Source organism: Leucopleurus acutus (assembly GCF_964270905.1).
Source record: "Leucopleurus acutus genome assembly, chromosome: 9".
Taxonomy (NCBI): Eukaryota; Metazoa; Chordata; class Mammalia; order Artiodactyla; family Delphinidae; genus Leucopleurus; species Leucopleurus acutus.
Window position 1 is genome coordinate 48,546,759 of NC_139144.1, and position 5,597 is coordinate 48,552,355.

Here is a 5,597-nt window from a genome sequence, read left to right on the forward strand (position 1 = left end):
GAAGCACTGGCCACCTGGTGCTGGTGTCTCTAAGGAGAGACAGTGATGCTGGTTATGGGACTATAGAAAAAACTGGAACAAAAAATGTCACTGCCAAAGTAAAGAAACATTTCTGGGGTGCCATTAACAGGAAGCAAACACAGAAGGGACAGGTTCCTTCTCCTTCCTCCAGTCTCCTAGTCTCCCTTTAGCAGCTATTGGAAGAAACTAACAGGCAACCCTAAGGAAAGGAAAAATGTGGTTTGAAGAGTGTCATTTCCAGTATTGCAAGACAAAATAGAGAACAGGTTTTTTTTAAATTTTATTGGAGTATAGTTGATTTCCAAGGTTGTGTTACTTTCAGGGATATAGCATAGTGATTCAGTTATTCATATACATATATTCATTCTTTTTCAGATTCTTTTCCCATATAGGTTATTACAGAACATTGAGTAGAGTTCCCTGTGCTGTACAGTAGGTTCTTGTTTGTTCTCTATTTTATATATAGTAGTGTGTGTATGTTAATCCCAAGCTCCTTATTTATCCCTCCTCCCCTCCCTATCCGCATTGGTAACCGTAAGTTTGCTTTCGAGTTCTGTGAGTCTGTTTCTGTTTTGTAAATAAGTTCACTTGTATCATTTTTTAGATTCCACATATAGCGATATCATATGATACTTACCTTTCTCTGTCTGATTTACTTAGTATGATAATCTCTAGTTTCATCCATGTTGCTGCAAATGGAATCATTTCATTCATTTTTTTTTTGAAGGAAGGTAATCCACTTGGTATTTATAAAGCATTAAATACTGAGGAACTTTCATAATTATGAAAACTGCTTAAGAAGTAGTGAGTTTAGCATTACAAGTACAAAAAGTACTAATGCCTATAGCTCATCTCCTGAGATGTTAGATTAAATTAAAAAGAAAAATTCTGAAAAAGAGTTAACTCTTGGTCTTGTTGCTTGGGAGAAAAATCTAAACTTCAGAGGCTAGCTCAAAAGTCTATCTTGGTTGCAGGCTTCAAGTCTGGTAGGAATCACAGCTGCTCAGTTGAAAACCTATTAAGAGTAGCAGCAAGGTTAATGAAGAGCAAGCTAAATCTCCTCAGAATAATTCATGCTGCCACAGTTTTGCTCTGTGGACTTGGAGATGCTGCTGTTCACCCAGCACTGGGAGAGGGAAGGCGCACAAATGGACTCACAGTTTCGGATGTCAGAGGAGCTGAAGGACTGGTTAGGGAAACCATCTCCGGGATTGCTAATTGGAGCTTTAAGCGATGCAGAGGATTGCTGATTGCAGTTTCTCTCTGGATCTCAGTGTCTGATAAAGCAGACATAGTGGCACCGCTCTTCATATTGGCTCCGCAGGCTGCCACGTACCAAGCAGGCATTCCCAACCAGAGCTCTAACCACGCGACTACAGTGGGCCCATTCCACTGGGCAAAAGGTAATCCCTTTCTCCAAGCTTCTTCTAGAGGTTCATGCTTTTTCCTCAGTCTTCTATCCTCAGTTTGAATTCCAAGTTTGCCTATCCCCAGGGACTCCTGAGCTGCAGCTTCAGTCTCCATAAAGCCTCGGAGCTGCCCAAGTCGAGGTTTTTCTTTTTTTACCAAAACAAACGTCCTATTGAAGACTTGATTCCTTTCTTCTTGGGGGCTTTGTGAAGAGAGTCTTGGTGGCTGTTGGCACTGCCAAGCCCAAGGCTTTCAGGCTTGAAGGAGGCAGTTAAACTACTTAGGGCATCATTGCGGTAGGAAGAAGGGAGGGTGTGAGTCATCCTGTTGGCTCTAGGGGGAGGGGGAGGAGAAGTTTCACATTTAATTGTTGATTTATCCTCCCGACCATCTTCTTCTACCACTGCAGTCTTTCTCCGATGTTTCCTTAGATCACTTGGCAGTGTCGTGACTCCCATCCGATCCATTTCCCTGGCAGGACTTCGAGGGGTGAGCTTTGGTGTTGAGTGTCCACTGGGGGGAGATGAACTGGCCAGTGAAGAAGCTGTAATTGAGGCAGTGATGGAGGTACCTGGAAGGACCCTCGCTAAATTCAGGCCTTCCAGACTCACACTAGCCACTCTATTCTCAATTTCTTCAGCATGTAACTCTACATTGTTTTTCTTCCTGAATTAGTCTGATTTCTTTGTTGATAGCATCCAGCTGTTCCTGAAGCATCATGGCTAAGGTCTGGGCATCAGAATGACCACTTGGAGAGTGAAGATCCATTGAGCTAAAAATCGTTTCTCTTTCATCATCATCAATGTCAGACATTTCTATGTCACTTTCAAAAGGGTGGCCGCTTAGCACTGCAATTTGTTGTGTTCTATTCCATTCATGATCCCCAAGAGATTTCACCTTTGGCTCATCTCTCCGCACCCCCATGTGACCTCTCCTTGGTCTTCTTATTACTTTGGTTGTTCTGTAATCAGACTGGCTGTCCACTAGGGATCCAACAGAATACCGCAGCTCAGCTGAGGTGTCTAGATGAGTTCTTGATATTGTGGGTTCAATTAAAGAGTCAGTTCTCATTTTCATCTGGTCAAGTTCAGATCTCAGCTTTTCAATTTCTTCTGTTAATCTTTCCTTATCATGTAAAGATTCTTCCAGATTCTTTCTGAAAGTTTCTGATTCTTGAATTAAAACATTCCTCTCTTCTAGAGCAGCCATTCGTTCCTTTAAGTGTAGCTGTAAGCATTTGTTGGATTCAGTCAGAAGTCTATCCACAGTATCGGATAATCTTTTGTTGTACTCCTCATTCATTTTCTCTCTTTGCCTAGCTCTTTGAAGTTCTTGATTTTTCTCTTCAATTTGACCTTCTAGATGCCTCATAAATTCTTCAATGTTTCCATGTCTTTCTTCAGCCTTTGTTAGGGCTGCAATTCTCTGAGCCAGTTCAGCCTCTACTTCAGGTAAGCTCTCAGCTTTTCCCATGGTTTGCTGTAACTTTTGCTCAGCCAGCTCAAGACGCTCTTGTAACTGTCTGTTCTTCTCTTCCATCTGCCATAGGATGGCCTCTTTATTTGCTAACTCATTTTCTAGTTTGTCATTCATGTCCTGTATGGAGGTAGATTCTCTCTGAGCACTGAGGTAACGCTTCTCAAGGGTCATGATTCTTTCTTCCATATCTTCCTTCTGTGCCATGGCCTCCCTAATGTCCCTTTGACACTTAGTGTTCCATTTCTTCTGTTTTAATGAGACCCTTTCTTGCTGTCTCTACTTCCTGTTCCACCTCTCCTGCTTGAGAAGAAAGGGCTGCTAAACATTCTTTCATTTGGGCCATTTCATAGTTTTGTTTTTCAAGCAATTCTTGTAGTTCAACTACAAGACTTGTTTCATCAGTTGAGTCTATAGAGCCATTGGACAAACGCTTTTCATGGACTTTCTGGCCAGGTTCCATCCCTTCAAGATGTTCTGACTCTGTGGATCCCTCACTTGATGCCATTTTTCTTTGTATATGAACATTTTGTTCATGCAAAGCAGCAATCTCCTGATTAGCAGCAGCTAGTTCTTCTTCCAGTGCAGAGACTCTTTCTAAAGAAACCCTCAGTCACTCCCTTACCTTTCATCCAAGGCCTTGAGGTGCTCAAATAAAGATTTCAGTGACCTGAGAACCTCAACTTCGCTGGACATTCCAGAGGGGGACAGGGCTTGTCACTTCACCACCGTCATTCTTAGTGACCTTTCATATCGTGACACAAGGTACTCCAAATGCTTCAGTAACAGTCTTGTATTGTTTCTTTCAGCTTTAAGTTCAGAAATTTCTTCTTCCTTTTTTAGAAGTTGTTCCCTGCTGGCATTTAATTCTTTTGTCAGTGCAGCAAATTCCGGTGGATCAACCCCCTTAGAACCAGTCAGACCTCCTGTCAGGGATTCAATATCCTGCTGGTGTTGGAGGGTCTCCTGCAGAGGCAGGGGGTGGCTGTGGCTCACTGCGGGGACAAGGACACTGGCAGCAGAAGTTCAGGGAAGTACCCCTTGGCGTGAGCCTTCCTGGAGTCTGCCATTAGCCCCACCAAAGAGCCTCTAGGCTCCAGTCTATTCCATTCTTTTTTATGGCTGAGTAATATTCCATTGTATATATGTATCATATCTTCTTTATCTATTCATCTGTTGATGGATATTTAGGTTGCTTCCATGTCTTAGCTATTGCAAATAATGTTGCAATGAACACTCTGTATCTTTTTTAATTTTTTCCCAGATAAACGCCTGGAGTGGGATTGCTGGATCATATGCTAGTTCTATTTTTAGCTTTTTAGGGAACCTCCATACTGTTTTCCATAGTGGTTGTACCAATTTACATTCCCACCAACAGTGTAAGAGGGTTCCCTTTTCTCCACACCCTCTCCAGCATTTATTGTTTGTAGACTTTTTGATAATGGCCATTCTGACTGGTGTGAGGTGATACCTCATTGTAGTTCTGATTTGCATTTCTCTAATATTATAATTAGCGATGTTGAGCATCTTTTCATGTGTGAGAACTGTTACTTTTGAGCATAGTCCTGGGTACTTGTGGTAGAGAAGAAGACATTCTGAAAATAAATGAGCTAAATATACAACTTTAAGAAGTTAGAAAAACAGAATAACTCTAAAGAAATTAGGCAGGTCTAATTAATAAAGATAAAAATAAGTGAAATAGAAAATAAAGATTCAATAGACAGAATGAACAAAGCCAAAATATAGTTCTTCAAAAAGAATAAGAAAATTGACAAAACTGAAAAAGAAAAAGGCACAGGTAAATAATTTGGGAAAAGGAAAAGGAAGACATACAAACACTGCAGAAATCAAGCAGAGGATGTTATGAACAACTGTATGCCAAAAACTTTTGAAATACGTGAAATGGTCAAATTATTAAAACAGTCTCAATAAGTAGAAACTCTAGTCTATGGCCATTGAAGAAATTAGACTTGTAGTCATTTTTCTCCCACAAATCAAACACCAGGCTCAGACGGTTTTATAGGACAATTCTACTTCTTTCAAGGAAAAGAAGAAGAATTTTTCACAAACTCTTTAGGGCCTATAACAAAAACCAGAGTGGAATATTTCTTCTAAAAGTTATAACTTAATACCAAAACCACAATTAGTAAAAGAAAAGATATAGGCCAGTTCAAAGAACAAATCTGTCAGTGTATATAAAAACACAAGATGTATTCAATAGTGAAATGCTACAAGTGTTCTCCTTAAGGAACAGTATAAACATACTCACTATCATCATGGGTATTCAACATTGTACTGGAGGTCTTAAAATAATGTGACAAGGAGAAAACGGTAGAAAAGTAATAGAAGGAGAAAAATGTCATCTATAGATGATATGATCATCTACATAGACAACACAAAGGGGGATATACAAATTACTGAAATTATTATGGAAACCTGTCAAGGTGGCAATACATAAGATTAATACACAAAAAACAGCTGCATTTCTATATACCAGCAACAAACAGAAAATTCAGGGTTTTTTTGTTTTTTGTTTGTTTGTTTGCGGTACGTGGGCCTCTCACCTTCGTGGCCTCTTCTGTCGTGGAGCACAAGCTCCAGACGTGCAGGCCCCAGACGCGCAGGCTCAGCGGCCATGGCTCACGGGCCCAGCCGCTCCACGGCATGTGGGATCCTCCCGGACCGGGGCA

General features: G+C 40.9%; 1 pseudogene across 1 annotated transcript; it reads right to left on the reverse strand.

Annotated features, from left to right (window-relative positions):
- Positions 1 to 1,137: 1,137 nt before the first annotated feature.
- On the reverse strand, positions 1,138 to 3,849 carry LOC309966258 (liprin-alpha-2-like; annotated as a pseudogene). Its single transcript has one exon. The product of its transcript is annotated as a liprin-alpha-2-like (transcript).
- Positions 3,850 to 5,597: the final 1,748 nt, after the last annotated feature.